Consider the following 19563-nt stretch of genomic DNA (forward strand, 5'->3'; position numbering starts at 1 on the left):
GTATGGCCTCAAAGCTCTGTGGGCGAACGCCCTGGGAGGACCGAAGTCCAAGGTATGAGAGTTGGCAGGAGGATTTTAGAATGTGTGTGTGCATTTTAGCCAGTACAAAGGTAGGTAGGGGCGGCTAAGTCCCCACTACCGACCCATGGAGATCTGGCTAGTGGATGGGGGATTTGATGAGCTGTTGGGAGAGTATGCGAGTCAAGGAAAGCTGGCTCAGGTTTGCGTTAATTCTCTGCACAGGAGAAGAGCATCTGGGGAACAAAGACTGAGGCATGGAGTTACTTATTTATTTTTGTGTAAATTAGTTAAAAAAATATATTTATAAAAATGTTCAAGCAAACAAAACAACCATAATAACTCTTATTTCCCCCTCCCATCATACACCTCACCATATTACAGCTTATATTTTGTTTTCAATCCCTCCTCTGGCCCTTTCTTTTTTGTTCCCTTCCCAACCATCCCTATCCCCCCTCCCGCCCAACCTCCTGAGCCCCCACCGCCAACCCAACTCAATGTCCAAACGTCCCAAAGAAAACAATACGCGAGTGATAACAGTCCCTTCTAGTCTTGTCAGCCTCCTGGCCAGGCCATTATCTTTTGCAGATTATCCCTTGTAAATTAGTTTTAACATTACAAGACATAAATTGGAACAAACAAGTCCCAAAAATATTCCAGTCATAACATTTGTTCAGGTTTAGGCTAACATACCATCAACACTAACATGTGAAATGTTATACAAAAAAGAGAAAAAAAGAAACTGGACTATCTCCTTTCCTATAACTATCCCCCTTCCACCATATCCCACCCACCCACCTTCCTTTGCCCGTTTGGGAAAACCATATATATCACGGACATTCATGGACCGAGAAGGAATGCAATGGAGGGGAATTCTGCAATGTGTTTTAGTCCAAATTATGAGAGTATTAGTCTACTGAGACCCAGAGTTTACCTTTGTTAGGACACTTCTCGTACTTCATTTCTCCCATTGTCCTATTACATTTGTACTTCGATCTTACTGCTATAATGATATGTTATAGGTCAGAAAGGGAAGCCATTTCATGTCAATATTAGTGTGGGTTTCCAGTAATGTGGCTGTTTACTTATTTCTTTTCAGAGAAAAGAAGCACATACACAGTAAATAATAAAGGCCGAAGCAAAGGGCGATCCAAGAACAAAAAATGAGCTATAGTCCCTAAGTCGCATTAAAGGAAACATCAGGTGCTTCAGCGCTGGCGCTTCCGCGACGAAGCCGGTCTACGCCGGTCCACACCAACTTACGGCGCGCAGGTATGGGGTACTCGGAATTCTGTAAATTACTATCCCAAGCAATAACCTTACAAAACCAAGAGTTATTGCAAACATACATTAACTCCAGACTGGACTCCCCGAGAACTTCCTCATCAGGAAATGACTGCACTACACGCATTTCAGTTCCAAGCACAAAAACCTTGAATGAAGACTATACCATAAACGAAAATAAACCACGCTTAATTAAAATTGCTCTTCTTAATACGAGATCCCTAAATAAACATGCGCAAGAAATTCACGATTACATCATAGACGACAACCTTGATATCCTATGCCTCACTGAGACCTGGCTACAGGAACCAATGGGTCCTACTATCGATATTGCTGTGCCAAGTAATTACACCATCTACTCAAACAATAGAGAGACAGGGAAAGGTGGAGGCGTAGCAATAATCGCCAAACAAGACCTCAAATTATTCTCCGCTACTATACAATGCACAGGATGCAAAATTTTACTCCTCTAAATGACCCATACTTACAATACAATGGCTGCATTAATCTGATAGTCATTTATAGGCCCCCGTCATTGACTTCTGACTTTAATGATGAACTGACCAATATTTTGAATAATCTAAAAGCACCAAACACAGGAACAAGGCTCTTTAGAGATATAAACGGATGGAGGGCCAAAGCCAAAGACCCCAAAGCCATAAGTCTAGAAGAAGATTTATTAAACTGCTCTTTTACTGTAGTAAATAAAGACCCAACAGCTGTCACTGCCAATCGGCTAGACTGGATAATCAAAAATAATGCTGACATAACAGTGATGGAAACATACCCATGCATATGGTCAGATTATTATAAAAATGAAACCAAGCTAATACTAAAACAAAAAACAGAGAAACCAAACAACTCCCCAAAAATGGTTTGAGACAGAAACCTAAAAAAAGTCACACCAACCGTCCTATCGGAAGGTATTAATCAAATTATGCTTAAAACCAAGGATGATGATTCATGTGAAGAAATTGTATACATATACAACAAACACATGAATGAATTACTAAACCTGCACACTCCTCTGAAAAGTAAACAAGTCAGGCCCAATATAAACCACCAAAAATGGTTTCATTTAGAAGCCACAAAACTAAAAAAGGAGAAACGGAAACTAGAAAGGATATGGTCAAAAGACCCCAAAGAAAGCAATAAAATGAACTGGATGAATGCGGACACTACATACAGGACTAAAATAACTGAACTAAAAAAAAATCACTACAACAAACAAATCGTTACTGCATCGAACTCCACTGGAAAACTCTTCCAGATTCTCAAAGCTATAGAAACATTGATAGCTCTATCCCCGCCATTTCAGCCAACAGAAAAAAATTGTGAAGCAGTCCAAACTGCATTTCATAACAAAATTATTAAGGCAAGAGAAACAATCACAAACTGTAAGGCAATCAACATGTCCATCCCGGACCAAATGTGCGAAAGTAAGATCGAATCACAAAGTCCCAAATTTCAATTCAAACCAATAACATTGGAAGATATGAAGATATGAAAAAAACCCTCTCAAGCATTAAATGTACTTCCTGCACTGAAAATGTGCTGTCTCCGAAATTAATACTTGATAATGCCGAAATCTTTGCTCCGTTCCTCATAAGAAAGGTAAATGGTTCTTTTAGGGACGGCATTGTCCCTGCCATAATCAAAACAGTAACACCTTTGCCAAAGAAACCTGAACTCAATCAACAAGATCCCGCAAATCTAAGGCCAATTGCTAATTGTAATTTCCTATTAAAAATACTAGACAAGATCGCCACCGAACAACTCCAGGAATTTGTGGACAATAACAATTTGCCAAAGGCTACCCTAGACATAGGCGTGACTCGAGGTCACCACATATTTGCAGCGGGGCCTGGTGACTGCTGGCTCCCAGAAAGGAATATCACTGTAGACTACAGGAGTGATAAATGAACAAAGGTTTATTTAAACTAACAGAAGGACATATATACAAAGGGTGCCATAGCACGTGGAATATGCATGGTCAAGTACTTTGTGGTCTGCATATTTAGTGGGTTAGTAAACAGAGTCACTATTTATTTGATTTCTTGCATTGTTTTACAGTAATAATGCATTAACATTGTCGACACACTGGTAGGTGTTTCTGGTTTCGGTGTGTAGTTGGTGGTGGGCAGTGGCTGTACTGGGTGAGCAGCACTGCTGGGATGCACCAAACTGTCTTCAGGACAAGGTAGTCGTGGTCGGGACGTTGTTAATTGAAAAAGGCGTCCACCTAAAGTAAAGGGGGACTGTGTTAGTGAAGAGAAAAGAGGTGATGTTCCTAAGGTTGCTAAAAACAAAGCTGCAAGAGGGTAAACCTACCACATCCTGACCTTCAATGAAATAGATGTCCCAAGCAAAGGTCTTAACTTCATCCCAAGCACAAACGCAGACATGTTCAACACGGAAGTTGAGTTACAAAAATTCTTTTGCACTATTCGCCTACGTTATTTTTTTCATGATAGCCCAGAAAAAGACATACCTAAATTAACAGGTCTAAAACCTCCATCGACTTTCATCCCATTGTCATCCATGGTTTGTCCGGAAATTTTATCTTTTGAAAACCGCATTCTTCTTGAGATGCGCAACATGTTCAACAAGAAAACACCTTTAAGAACAACCTTTCATCAACCCAAAGGTTAGCACTCAAGTCACTAGAAAGCAACAAAAGTTTCCTCATTAAACCAGCAGACAAGGGCGGAGGTATCGTGCTCTGGAGCAACAATCTATACTATGATGAAGTTACAAGACAATTATCCAACGCAAAATTCTACAGACAGATAGCCTCAAATCCCATGCCAAGGATATTGGCAGAGATCACAAGTCTGATGAGCCACGCCTACGACGAAGGCTGGGTAGACGAGGACGGGAAGGCGTTCCTGGTAAATCAACATCCTATCATCCCAGCCTCCTACCTGCTCCCGAAGATCCACAAAAACTTAACCAGCCCGCCGGGAAGACCAATTGTGGCAGGCATTGGATCAGTCATTGAACCTCTATCCATCTACATTGACCACTTCCGAAGGCCCTTCATTTGCAAAATGCCTTCTTATATCCAAGACACCATGGCCATGATAAAGAAGTTGGACACCATACAAATAGGACAAGGAGATCTACTAGTGACCCTAGACGTGGAATCACTATACACAAGTATCCCACAAATGGAGTGCCTACAAGTCCTTAAAACCTACCTAGACTTAAGAACTACACTGGAACCACCTACAGCTTTCCTCCTGGAATGCACCAGAATAGCCCTAATGGAGAACTATTTCATTTATAAACAAACTTTTTACCATCAATGTCATGGAACCAGTATGGGGGCTACGTTTGCCCCAGATGTTGCTAATCTATTCATGGACAACTTTGAAAAAAACTCTATCTACAATGAACTCAACACTCTTAAACTCTTCATCGGATGCTGGTTATGGTATATAGATGATGTTTTCATGATCTGGAAAGGGACTGAAGATGACCTCCACTCATTTCTACAATGGCTCAATAATTGCATCAAATTCACCATAGATTACAGTAAAGACAAAATACCTTTCCTTGATCTAGAAATGTGTAAAAATCTGGACAATTCCCAGAGTACCACGCTGTATCGTAAACCAACATCAAAAAATACCCTCCTTGAATACGCCAGCTTCCATCCTTCAGGCCATAACATGAACCTCCCATATGGCCAATTTCTCCGAATAAGATGCAACTGTTCTACACTTAGCGAATATGAGTCTAAAAGCAAAGAACTGGCCACACGTCTGAAAGAACGGGGTTACCCCAACCACATAGTACGTCAAGCCACAAAACGTGTCAAACACACTAATCGTGAAGCATGTCTCACACCTACCATAAGAGAACAGCAAAATACGAAGATGACCTGTGTCACAACCTTCACTCCATTGAGTAATTTCATTAAAAAAATGGTTCTCAAAGACTGGGACAAACTCCAGACAGACTCTTTCAGACCAGAGAAACCCAGATTTGCGTTCAAACGCAGTCGTAACCTAAAAGACCATCTTGTACACATGTACACCGAAATGGACACACCTAACAATGATCAAACCACACTATGGCAACTTCCACCAGTCAAAAGTCATTTTAAATGCGGGCATTGTTCTGTCTTTACCCTAACAGCTAATCTTAAAACCATTATTTTGAAAGGAAAACCCTGGACCCTAAATGCTTTCACTAACTGCAGAACCAAATGGTCTGTATACATAATCAGATGCCCGTGTGACCTCATCTATGTGGGCAAATGCAAAAGGGAAATACAGCAACGCGGTTGTGAACACCGCTCCTGTGTGCACAATCAAATTGAAGACACGCCCCTGGTGGCACATTTTAAAGCCAAAAACTATACCCATAATGACATTTTTTGGGCAATACTACAAACAGTGGGGAACCCATTCCGCAGAGGTGACAGAGATCTTGCCCTACGGAAACTCGAGCAAAAATGGATTTATCGTTTGAACTCAGTGAAACATGGCTTAAATATTTCAATCAAATGGAACCTCTTTTTCAATAGATAATTGCCAATGTATTTCTATTAACACTCTGGTTTTTGAGTTTCCTTTAGGTTTCAAGTCTTCGTTAATAATGGATTTTGTTTGTACACAATTCATAGTATGCCAATTTGTTTTTCTTCCACAAGTACTCATAATATATGGGACAGCTGAAAATGTGACAATTGCTAGGTTACGTATGTTTAGACACTCCGTTGACAGTTACAATATGTCTTTTCATCTGTTTTTATGACCTCCACGATGATAACCATTACGATGTGAAATTGTGTGCTGTAATAAGCCTGCCGCATGTCACAATCTTGCGAGTGTCCATTCATTGCCAGTAGGTACACCCATCGACACGCTCCCCTTTCCTTTGACATAGCGTGTCCCTTGCACAAGAGAAGGAAAGTAATTTGTATCCACACAGGTGCCCCAGGGAGGGGAAATGTCTCTGTCGTGTCCTTGGCTTTCGAAGGATTTGTCCCACTTTATTCCTACTGGAGGTGAATATAAGGTGCAGCAAAAGGCCTTACCCTGCCCTATGTGCAGAGCGCCCTCCCATAACGAACACTGGAGTATGCCCAGAGGTAAGCTTCAGAAGGCTAATTCTGGTCTTCAGTTCTGCTACCTGGTAGGATCTCCACAAGGACAAACCTTTGACCCTGTTTGCTCCTCGAGAGCCTGTCTAGGCCTGTATATATTTCAGAGTACCTCATTTGGGCAATCCCTTGGATTGAAAGGGATACGACATTTTGGAACGCTACTGGGAACCACTTTCTCACATTCAAACCACTGGACTTGCTCATTGTTTTCATTGCTTGCTTCTTTAGAAACTCAGGCATGCATGCAGGAGGAACCAAATGGTGTCAGGATGCCCCCCCACCCCAGATGATCATGGTACGTTTGGCAGAGCTGCCTCTACCCCCCCACCCACCCACCCTGCCCCAGTTCACTCTACCCCCCCAACCCCGCCCCAGTTCCCTCTACCCCGCCCCAGTTCCCTCTACCCCCCCACCCACCTACCCCAGTTCCCTCTACCCCCGCCCCAGTTCCCTCTAAACCCCCACCCACCCAACCCTGCCCCAGTTCCCTCTACCCACCCCGCCCCAGTTCCCTCTACCCACCCACCCCGCCCCAGTTCCCTCTACCCCCGCCCACCAACCCATCCCGCCCCAGTTCCCTCTACCCCCCCACCCACCCACCCGCCCCAGTTCCCTCTACCCCCCGCCCCAGTTCCCTCTACCCCCGCCCACCAACCCACCCCGCCCCAGTTCCCTCTACCCCCCCACCCATCCACCCCGCCCCAGTTCCCTCTACCCCCGCCAACCACCCACCCGCCCCAGTTCCCCCTACCCCCGCCCCAGTTCCCTCTACCCACCCCCCAGTTCCCTCTAAACCCCCCACCCACCCACCCGCCCCAGTTCCCTCTAAACCCCCCACCCACCCACCCGCCCCAGTTCCCTCTAAACCCCCCACCCACCCACCCGCCCCAGTTCCCTCTAAACCCCCCACCCACCCACCCGCCCCAGTTCCCTCTAAACCCCCCACCCACCCACCCGCCCCAGTTCCCTCTAAACCCCCCACCCACCCACCCGCCCCAGTTCCCTCTAAACCCCCCACCCACCCACCCGCCCCAGTTCCCTCTAAACCCCCCACCCACCCACCCGCCCCAGTTCCCTCTAAACCCCCCACCCACCCACCCGCCCCAGTTCCCTCTAAACCCCCCACCCACCCACCCGCCCCAGTTCCCTCTAAACCCCCCACCCACCCACCCGCCCCAGTTCCCTCTAAACCCCCCACCCACCCACCCGCCCCAGTTCCCTCTAAACCCCCCACCCACCCACCCGCCCCAGTTCCCTCTAAACCCCCCACCCACCCACCCGCCCCAGTTCCCTCTAAACCCCCCACCCACCCGCCCCAGTTCCCTCTAAACCCCCCACCCACCCGCCCCAGTTCCCTCTAAACCCCCCACCCACCCGCCCCAGTTCCCTCTAAACCCCCCACCCACCCGCCCCAGTTCCCTCTAAACCCACCACCCACCCGCCCCAGTTCCCTCTAAACCCCCCACCCACCCGCCCCAGTTCCCTCTAAACCCCCCACCCACCCGCCCCAGTTCCCTCTAAACCCCCCACCCACCCGCCCCAGTTCCCTCTAAACCCCCCACCCACCCGCCCCAGTTCCCTCTAAACCCCCCACCCGCCCCGCCCCAGTTCCCTCTAAACCCCCCACCCGCCCCGCCCCAGTTCCCTCTAAACCCCCCACCCGCCCCGCCCCAGTTCCCTCTAAACCCCCCACCCGCCCCGCCCCAGTTCCCTCTAAACCCCCCACCCGCCCCGCCCCAGTTCCCTCTAAACCCCCCACCCGCCCCGCCCCAGTTCCCTCTAAACCCCCCACCCGCCCCGCCCCAGTTCCCTCTAAACCCCCCACCCGCCCCGCCCCAGTTCCCTCTAAACCCCCCACCCGCCCCGCCCCAGTTCCCTCTAAACCCCCCACCCGCCCCGCCCCAGTTCCCTCTAAACCCCCCACCCGCCCCGCCCCAGTTCCCTCTAAACCCCCCACCCGCCCCGCCCCAGTTCCCTCTAAACCCCCCACCCGCCCCGCCCCAGTTCCCTCTAAACCCCCCACCCACCCGCCCCAGTTCCCTCTAAACCCCCCACCCACCCGCCCCAGTTCCCTCTAAACCCCCCACCCGCCCCGCCCCAGTTCCCTCTAAACCCCCCACCCGCCCCGCCCCAGTTCCCTCTAAACCCCCCACCCGCCCCGCCCCAGTTCCCTCTAAACCCCCCACCCGCCCCGCCCCAGTTCCCTCTAAACCCTCCACCCGCCCCGCCCCAGTTCCCTCTAAACCCCCCACCCGCCCCGCCCCAGTTCCCTCTAAACCCCCCACCCACCCACCCCGCCCCAGTTCCCTCTAAACCCCCCACCCACCCACCCCGCCCCAGTTCCCTCTAAACCCCCCACCCACCCACCCCGCCCCAGTTCCCTCTAAACCCCCCACCCACCCACCCCGCCCCAGTTCCCTCTAAACCCCCCCCCCACCCACCCACCCACCCCGCCCCAGTTCCCTCTAAACCCCCCACCCACCCACCCACCCCGCCCCAGTTCCCTCTAAACCCCCCACCCACCCACCCCGCTCCAGTTCCCTCTAAACCCCGCACCCACCGACTCACCCCGCCCCAGTTCCCTCTAAACCCCCCACCCACCCACCCCGCCCCAGTTCCCTCTAAACCCCCCACCCACCCACCCCGCCCCAGTTCCCTCTAAACCCCCCACCCACCCCGCCCCAGTTCCCTCTAAACCCCCCACCCACCCACCCACCCCGCCCCAGTTCCCTCTAAACCCCCCACCCACCCCGCCCCAGTTCCCTCTAAACCCCCCACCCACCCACCCCGCCCCAGTTCCCTCTAAACCCCCCACCCACCCCGCCCCAGTTCCCTCTAAACCCCCCACCCACCCCGCCCCAGTTCCCTCTAAACCCAACGCCCCAGTTCCCTCTAAACCCCCCACCCACCCACCCCGCCCCAGTTCCCTCTAAACCCCCCACCCACCCACCCCGCCCCAGTTCCCTCTAAACCCCCCACCCACCCACCCCGCCCCAGTTCCCTCTAAACCCCCCACCCACCCACCCCGCCCCAGTTCCCTCTAAACCCCCCACCCACCCCGCCCCAGTTCCCTCTAAACCCCCCACCCACCCACCCCTCCCCAGTTCCCTCTAAACCCCCCACCCACCCACCCCTCCCCAGTTCCCTCTAAACCCCCCACCCACCCACCCCTCCCCAGTTCCCTCTAAACCCCCCACCCACCCCTCCCCAGTTCCCTCTAAACCCCCCACCCACCCCTCCCCAGTTCCCTCTAAACCCCCCACCCACCCACCCCTCCCCAGTTCCCTCTAAACCCCCCACCCACCCCTCCCCAGTTCCCTCTAAACCCAAGCCCCAGTTCCCTCTAAACCCAAGCCCCAGTTCCCTCTAAACCCCCCACCCACCCACCCCGCCCCAGTTCCCTCTAAACCCCCCACCCACCCACCCCAGTTCCCTCTAAACCCCCCACCCACCCACCCCAGTTCCCTCTTAAACCCCCCACCCACCCACCCCAGTTCCCTCTTAAACCCCCCACCCACCCACCCCAGTTCCCTCTTAAACCCCCCACCCACCCACCCCAGTTCCCTCTTAAACCCCCCACCCACCCACCCCAGTTCCCTCTTAAACCCCCCACCCACCCACCCCAGTTCCCTCTTAAACCCCCCACCCACCCCAGTTCCCTCTTAAACCCCCCACCCACCCACCCCAGTTCCCTCTTAAACCCCCCACCCACCCACCCCAGTTCCCTCTTAAACCCCCCACCCACCCACCCCAGTTCCCTCTTAAACCCCCCACCCACCCACCCCAGTTCCCTCTTAAACCCCCCACCCACCCACCCCAGTTCCCTCTTAAACCCCCCACCCACCCACCCCAGTTCCCTCTTAAACCCCCCACCCACCCACCCCAGTTCCCTCTTAAACCCCCCACCCACCCACCCCAGTTCCCTCTTAAACCCCCCACCCACCCACCCCAGTTCCCTCTTAAACCCCCCACCCACCCACCCCAGTTCCCTCTTAAACCCCCCACCCACCCACCCCAGTTCCCTCTTAAACCCCCCACCCACCCACCCCAGTTCCCTCTTAAACCCCCCACCCACCCACCCCAGTTCCCTCTTAAACCCCCCACCCACCCACCCCAGTTCCCTCTTAAACCCCCCACCCACCCACCCCAGTTCCCTCTTAAACCCCCCACCCACCCACCCCAGTTCCCTCTTAAACCCCCCACCCACCCACCCCAGTTCCCTCTTAAACCCCCCACCCACCCACCCCAGTTCCCTCTTAAACCCCCCACCCACCCACCCCAGTTCCCTCTTAAACCCCCCACCCACCCACCCCAGTTCCCTCTTAAACCCCCCACCCACCCACCCCAGTTCCCTCTTAAACCCCCCACCCACCCACCCCAGTTCCCTCTTAAACCCCCCACCCACCCACCCCAGTTCCCTCTTAAACCCCCCACCCACCCACCCCAGTTCCCTCTTAAACCCCCCACCCACCCACCCCAGTTCCCTCTTAAACCCCCCACCCACCCACCCCAGTTCCCTCTTAAACCCCCCACCCACCCACCCCAGTTCCCTCTTAAACCCCCCACCCACCCACCCCAGTTCCCTCTTAAACCCCCCACCCACCCACCCCAGTTCCCTCTTAAACCCCCCACCCACCCACCCCTCCCCAGTTCCCTCTTAAACCCCCCACCCACCCACCCCTCCCCAGTTCCCTCTAAACCCCCCACCCACCCACCCCTCCCCAGTTCCCTCTAAACCCCCCCACCCACCCACCCCTCCCCAGTTCCCTCTAAACCCCCCACCCACCCACCCCTCCCCAGTTCCCTCTAAACCCCCCACCCACCCACCCCTCCCCAGTTCCCTCTAAACCCCCCACCCACCCACCCCTCCCCAGTTCCCTCTAAACCCCCCACCCACCCACCCCTCCCCAGTTCCCTCTAAACCCCCCACCCACCCACCCCTCCCCAGTTCCCTCTAAACCCCCCACCCACCCACCCCTCCCCAGTTCCCTCTAAACCCCCCACCCACCCACCCCTCCCCAGTTCCCTCTAAACCCCCCACCCACCCACCCCTCCCCAGTTCCCTCTAAACCCCCCACCCACCCACCCCTCCCCAGTTCCCTCTAAACCCCCCACCCACCCACCCCTCCCCAGTTCCCTCTAAACCCCCCACCCACCCACCCCTCCCCAGTTCCCTCTAAACCCCCCACCACCCTCCCCAGTTCCCTCTAAACCCCCCACCCACCCTCCCCAGTTCCCTCTAAACCCCCCACCCACCCTCCCCAGTTCCCTCTAAACCACCCACCCACCCCTCCCCAGTTCCCTCTAAACCACCCACCCCTCCCCAGTTCCCTCTAAACCCCCCACCCACCCACCCCTCCCCAGTTCCCTCTAAACCCCCCACCCACCCACCCCTCCCCAGTTCCCTCTAAACCCCCACCCACCCACCCACCCCTCCCCAGTTCCCTCTAAACCCCCCACCCCTCCCCAGTTCCCTCTAAACCCCCCACCCACCCACCCCAGTTCCCTCTAAACCCCCCACCCACCCACCCCAGTTCCCTCTAAACCCCCCACCCACCCACCCCAGTTCCCTCTAAACCCCCCACCCACCCACCCCAGTTCCCTCTAAACCCCCCACCCACCCACCCCAGTTCCCTCTAAACCCCCCACCCACCCACCCCAGTTCCCTCTAAACCCCCCACCCACCCACCCCAGTTCCCTCTAAACCCCCCACCCACCCACCCCAGTTCCCTCTAAACCCCCCACCCACCCACCCCAGTTCCCTCTAAACCCCCCACCCACCCACCCCAGTTCCCTCTAAACCCCCCACCCACCCACCCCAGTTCCCTCTAAACCCCCCACCCACCCACCCCAGTTCCCTCTAAACCCCCCACCCACCCACCCCAGTTCCCTCTAAACCCCCCACCCACCCACCCCAGTTCCCTCTAAACCCCCCACCCACCCACCCCAGTTCCCTCTAAACCCCCCACCCACCCACCCCAGTTCCCTCTAAACCCCCCACCCACCCACCCCAGTTCCCTCTAAACCCCCCACCCACCCACCCCAGTTCCCTCTAAACCCCCCACCCACCCACCCCAGTTCCCTCTAAACCCCCCACCCACCCACCCCAGTTCCCTCTAAACCCCCCACCCACCCACCCCAGTTCCCTCTAAACCCCCCACCCACCCACCCCAGTTCCCTCTAAACCCCCCACCCACCCACCCCAGTTCCCTCTAAACCCCCCACCCACCCACCCCAGTTCCCTCTAAACCCCCCACCCACCCACCCCAGTTCCCTCTAAACCCCCCACCCACCCACCCCAGTTCCCTCTAAACCCCCCACCCACCCACCCCAGTTCCCTCTAAACCCCCCACCCACCCACCCCAGTTCCCTCTAAACCCCCCACCCACCCACCCCAGTTCCCTCTAAACCCCCCACCCACCCACCCCAGTTCCCTCTAAACCCCCCACCCACCCACCCCAGTTCCCTCTAAACCCCCCACCCCCCCACCCCAGTTCCCTCTAAACCCCCCACCCCCCCACCCCAGTTCCCTCTAAACCCCCCACCCCCCACCCCAGTTCCCTCTAAACCCCCCACCCACCCACCCCAGTTCCCTCTAAACCCCCCACCCACCCACCCCAGTTCCCTCTAAACCCCCCACCCACCCACCCCAGTTCCCTCTAAACCCCCCACCCACCCACCCCAGTTCCCTCTAAACCCCCCACCCACCCACCCCAGTTCCCTCTAAACCCCCCACCCACCCACCCCAGTTCCCTCTAAACCCCCCCCACCCACCCACCCCAGTTCCCTCTAAACCCCCCACCCACCCACCCCAGTTCCCTCTAAACCCCCCCACCCACCCACCCCAGTTCCCTCTAAACCCCCCCACCCACCCACCCCAGTTCCCTCTAAACCCCCCCACCCACCCACCCCAGTTCCCTCTAAACCCCCCCACCCACCCACCCCAGTTCCCTCTAAACCCCCCCACCCACCCACCCCAGTTCCCTCTAAACCCCCCCACCCACCCACCCCAGTTCCCTCTAAACCCCCCACCCACCCACGCCAGTTCCCTCTAAACCCCCCACCCACCCACCCCAGTTCCCTCTAAACCCCCCACCCACCCACCCCAGTTCCCTCTAAACCCCCCACCCACCCACCCCAGTTCCCTCTAAAACCCCCCACCCACCCACCCCAGTTCCCTCTAAACCCCCCACCCACCCACCCCAGTTCCCTCTAAACCCCCCACCCACCCACCCCAGTTCCCTCTAAACCCCCCACCCACCCACCCCAGTTCCCTCTAAACCCCCCACCCACCCACCCCAGTTCCCTCTAAACCCCCCACCCACCCACCCCAGTTCCCTCTAAACCCCCCACCCACCCACCCCAGTTCCCTCTAAACCCCCCACCCACCCACCCCAGTTCCCTCTAAACCCCCCACCCACCCACCCACCCCAGTTCCCTCTAAACCCCCCACCCACCCACCCCAGTTCCCTCTAAACCCCCCACCCACCCACCCCAGTTCCCTCTAAACCCCCCACCCACCCACCCCAGTTCCCTCTAAACCCCCCACCCACCCACCCCAGTTCCCTCTAAACCCCCCACCCACCCACCCCAGTTCCCTCTAAACCCCCCACCCACCCTCCCCAGTTCCCTCTAAACCCCCCACCCACCCTCCCCAGTTCCCTCTAAACCCCCCACCCACCCTCCCCAGTTCCCTCTAAACCCCCCACCCACCCTCCCCAGTTCCCTCTAAACCCCCCACCCACCCTCCCCAGTTCCCTCTAAACCCCCCACCCACCCTCCCCAGTTCCCTCTAAACCCCCCACCCACCCCTCCCCAGTTCCCTCTAAACCCCCCACCCACCCCTCCCCAGTTCCCTCTAAACCCCCCACCCACCCACCCCTCCCCAGTTCCCTCTAAACCCCCCACCCACCCACCCCTCCCCAGTTCCCTCTAAACCCCCCACCCACCCACCCCTCCCCAGTTCCCTCTAAACCCCCCACCCACCCACCCCGCCCCAGTTCCCTCTAAACCCCCCACCCACCCACCCCGCCCCAGTTCCCTCTAAACTCCCCACCCACCCACCCCTCCCCAGTTCCCTCTAAACCCCCCACCCACCCACCCCTCCCCAGTTCCCTCTAAACCCCCCACCCACCCACCCCTCCCCAGTTCCCTCTAAACCCCCACCCACCCACCCCTCCCCAGTTCCCTCTAAACCCCCCACCCACCCACCCCTCCCCAGTTCCCTCTAAACCCCCCACCCACCCACCCCTCCCCAGTTCCCTCTAAACCCCCCACCCACCCACCCACCCCTCCCCAGTTCCCTCTAAACCCCCCACCCACCCACCCACCCCTCCCCAGTTCCCTCTAAACCCCCCACCCACCCACCCCTCCCCAGTTCCCTCTAAACCCCCTCCCCAGTTCCCTCTAAACCCCCCACCCACCCACCCCTCCCCAGTTCCCTCTAAACCCCCTCCCCAGTTCCCTCTAAACCCCCCCACCCACCCACCCCTCCCCAGTTCCCTCTAAACCCCCCACCCACCCACCCCTCCCCAGTTCCCTCTAAACCCCCCACCCACCCACCCCTCCCCAGTTCCCTCTAAACCCCCCACCCACCCACCCCTCCCCAGTTCCCTCTAAACCCCCCACCCACCCACCCCTCCCCAGTTCCCTCTAAACCCCCCACCCACCCACCCCTCCCCAGTTCCCTCTAAACCCCCCACCCACCCACCCCTCCCCAGTTCCCTCTAAACCCCCCACCCACCCACCCCTCCCCAGTTCCCTCTAAACCCCCCACCCACCCACCCCTCCCCAGTTCCCTCTAAACCCCCCACCCACCCACCCCTCCCCAGTTCCCTCTAAACCCCCCCCACCCACTCACCCCTCCCCAGTTCCCTCTAAACCCCCCCACCCACCCACCCCTCCCCAGTTCCCTCTAAACCCCCCACCCACCCACCCCTCCCCAGTTCCCTCTAAACCCCCCACCCACCCACCCCTCCCCAGTTCCCTCTAAACCCCCCACCCACCCACCCCTCCCCAGTTCCCTCTAAACCCCCCACCCACCCACCCCTCCCCAGTTCCCTCTAAACCCCCCACCCACCCACCCCTCCCCAGTTCCCTCTAAACCCCCCACCCACCCACCCCTCCCCAGTTCCCTCTAAACCCCCCACCCACCCCTCCCCAGTTCCCTCTAAACCCCCCACCCACCCACCCCTCCCCAGTTCCCTCTAAACCCCCCACCCACCCACCCCTCCCCAGTTCCCTCTAAACCCCCCACCCACCCACCCCTCCCCAGTTCCCTCTAAACCCCCCACCCACCCACCCCTCCCCAGTTCCCTCTAAACCCCCCACCCACCCCTCCCCAGTTCCCTCTAAACCCCCCACCCACCCCTCCCCAGTTCCCTCTAAACCCCCCACCCACCCCTCCCCAGTTCCCTCTAAACCCCCCACCCACCCACCCCTCCCCAGTTCCCTCTAAACCCCCCACCCACCCACCCCTCCCCAGTTCCCTCTAAACCCCCCACCCACCCACCCCTCCCCAGTTCCCTCTAAACCACCCACCCACCCACCCCTCCCCAGTTCCCTCTAAACCACCCACCCACCCACCCCTCCCCAGTTCCCTCTAAACCCCCCACCCACCCACCCCTCCCCAGTTCCCTCTAAACCCCCCACCCACCCACCCCTCCCCAGTTCCCTCTAAACCCCCCACCCACCCACCCCTCCCCAGTTCCCTCTAAACCCCCCACCCACCCACCCCTCCCCAGTTCCCTCTAAACCCCCCACCCACCCACCCCTCCCCAGTTCCCTCTAAACCCCCCACCCACCCACCCCTCCCCAGTTCCCTCTAAACCCCCCACCCACCCACCCCGCCCCAGTTCCCTCTAAACCCCCCACCCACCCACCCCGCCCCATTTCCCTCTAAACCCCCCACCCACCCACCCCGCCCCAGTTCCCTCTACTTCCTGTAATTTTCCCAATTATAGGAATTATGCCAGGATGCTCTGAATTAGATCCTTTCCTTTAGAAGGACCTTCTCCACTAGACCTCTTTGGCTCCATTGTCAACTGGAAGTTCATGTTGTTCTGCTTCAGGGAATTTTCCCCAAAGAAGGCTGTAGGGAAGCATTGATTGTAAAGTGGGACTAGAATGTCCTCTATCCATTCCCTTTGATTCTGGTTATCCCGTTGGTCCTTAGGAGACTGAGAAGGTTTGTGTCAAACCTCATTTTAATCACTCCAGATTGGGCCAGGAGGGCATGGTACCCAGAACTTTTGGACATGCCTGCCTGCTATCTCTTGTGCCTCGCCACAACAGTGGACCTACTCTTCCAGTCAGATGTCCCGGTCCTCATTCTAAGCCTAAGCAGTCTCAGCCTGTATACGTGACTGCTGAGAGACTGAGGTTCAAGGAGCGGGATCTCTAGGATGAGTTTCTGAATGGGCTCCTTTCGTCCAGGAACCCCTCAAAGTTTATCTGTGCCTGCAGGTGGCAAAGGTTTGCTAGACAATGCCGGGAGAAGTTTCTGGATCCCTTGACTTGTCCTACCTCTTCTGTTCTTGATCTGCTTTGCCTGGCCCAAGGGGGCCTTCAGAATGATACTGTTAATGGGTACTTTGTCATTATTTCGAGGTATTATGAGCAGGGTTCAATCTTCACTATCCCAACTGTTGTGTACCTTTTCAGAGGGTTAACTGAACGGTTTCCACCTTGCCACTTCATTGTTCCCATGGGGTGTTTTAACCTTAAAGTTGTTTTTCATGGTGGCTTTGTTAAAGCCTTTTTATTAGTGCTTTTTGAGGTTGCTCATCTTTAAAGCAATTTTCCTGGTTGCTATAACTTACATGAAGCCTTTCTGTTTAACCCTCTTTCCTTGTTTTACCCAAAGACTAGCTGACTTGAAGGATGAGACTGTCCTTTCTTTTCCAGAAAATCCATACTCTGGATTCTTCCTTTGGCCTCATCAATCCAAACCGTGGAAAGGTTTCCTTCCCTGGACACCAAGAAGGATTTAGGGAAGGAAAACCAGATCTTGGTTGGATTTGCCAGTGCCCAAGGATGGGGGTGTCGGAGTAGTTGCCAAGAATAATCTCTCCAAATTAACTGTTCTCTGCATTTTTGACTGATGTGATCTGGCCAGCAAGGACAGGCCTTTGGGTCTTATGGCTCATTCAATCAGAGGCCTTACTCTACCTCTGCTTTAAAGCAAGTGTATGTGAGGATTGCACGCTGCCCTCTCTCATCCAGATCCTGGACTGCTTTGGGAGTTTAAGATGAGGAAACTGTGAAAGGACATAATCCATCAGAAGAACAACCTATTTAACTTTGGTAATGTTCTTTATTGATACATCACAGATTCCTCATTTCCATCCCACACACCACCCATTAGGAAATGCTTGCAAAATTTGGCAGTTCTGCAGTTCCCCAATCTCTAAGTGCCAGAAAACTGGATGGAATTGTGGTCATTGAGTGCAATTGGCTTCTTATATACCACCTATGACATTGCAACCTTAGTTATGGGCACCAACAAGGCTGATCAGAGTTGAGAGGAGCCGCAGTATGCACCTTTTGTGGTTGAACATTTTTCGGAATTGAATTGAATCATTTATAACGCGCACCTGACGAACTGAACCGTATATGTGCGCAGCTGGAACACAAAAGGGGATCCACTAAGGGATCAGCCATCTAATACAGAAAGAAGTCCTACCAAATTCCCCAGCACTAATACCCAGACCAGCTGGCTACATTACCAGGTTTCCCAAATTTAACAAAATAAATAGGTTGTCGGAGCTTTCCGAAAGGCAGTAAGTGTTTTTAATGCTCAGATTTTTATTGGGAGCTTGTTCCACAACTTTCGACCATATACTCCAAATCTTTGGTCGCACCAAAAGACATATTTAGAAGGAGGGACCTGCAACAAAAGGTTATCAAAAGAACATAACTGACGTAATGGTGTATACAGTTTAATTGTATCCACAAGATAGCTAGGGGCTGACTGATTGATACATTTAAATACCATATACAGAATTTTAAAATCAATCCTCTCCTTCACTGCAAGCCAATGCAGTGACCGACGCAAGTCTGAGATTGGAGAGGATTTAGAAACCCCACAAATAAGTCTAACAGCCACATTTTTGGCTAGTTGCAATCTCTGGATTTGTGTGACGGTATCAGGTAATATTATGCCTATATATATGGACGCCGTATACAGTGCTCCCCATGAAAATAATGTCCCCACAAAAAATGGCAATTTTTTGGCATTTTTTTTGCATGGCGATATTTTTGAGGGGACATTATTACATGGAGCCTTGCGTGACTGCAATACCTGACGGATTGTTACAACAGTCCAAGCGTGAGTTTAACAGGGTTCCCACCACTGCTGCATGGTCCTTTGCTGGTAAAAAAGGAAAGATCTGTCTTAGCAAGTGCAAGGTCCCGAAGACTGATTGAACTTTCGCAGTCACCTGCATTTTGCTCCCCTGGTCCTCCTCCCAAATACAACCCAGGTTTTTTAACTTGGGTGCTAAAGCCAGATATGAGCCCGAAAGCAAGGAGGTGGAGAGCGCCTACAAATCTCAAGCCGATGTTTTGGGCCAGATAGAGCCACCTCGGTTTTACAGGCATTCAGCAGGAGCCGGTTGGAGCACATCCACGCTTGAACTTCTTTCAGGCATCTTTCAGCTATCTTAAAGGTCTCCTCGATCTTCCCGACTTTTATGAACACATGTGTATCGTCCGCATACAAGTGAAATTTCACTTTGTGTTTCCTCAGAATGTCCATAAGAGGTCTCAAATATAAGTTGAAAATGAGGAGGGAAAGAGAGGACCCCTGTGGGACACCGCAGGTCTGAGAAAGGGACTCTGAGAGATAACCCCCAAATCTAACCTGTTGTTCCCAATCTGGCAAAAAGGACCAAAACCACCCTAACGCTTGCTTGGACACATTTGCAACTTTGCTGAGGCTTTGCAGCATGATATCATAGTCCACCGTATTCAACACAGTCACCAGATCTAGTATAATCAGAAGTGATAACTCACACAGATCAGCCACTTCAAGGAGATCATCTCACACCGTCAGGAGGGCAATCTCGGTACCAAAACCAGGTCGGATGCCTGACTGAAGGGGGTCCAGTAAGCACTCCCTCTCCACATACTCCTGCAGTTGAGAG

General features: G+C 54.6%; 1 protein-coding gene across 3 annotated transcripts in view; it reads left to right on the forward strand.

The window, feature by feature from the left end:
* AGL (amylo-alpha-1,6-glucosidase and 4-alpha-glucanotransferase) overlaps positions 1–19563 on the forward strand; it is a 973499-nt gene that overhangs the window by 844856 nt on the left and 109080 nt on the right. The gene's annotated exons all lie outside the window — the stretch shown is intronic.

This window comes from Ambystoma mexicanum, chromosome 1q (assembly GCF_040938575.1).
Source record: "Ambystoma mexicanum isolate Mex_15411 chromosome 1q, UKY_AmexF1_1, whole genome shotgun sequence".
In the NCBI taxonomy this organism is placed as follows: Eukaryota; Metazoa; Chordata; class Amphibia; order Caudata; family Ambystomatidae; genus Ambystoma; species Ambystoma mexicanum.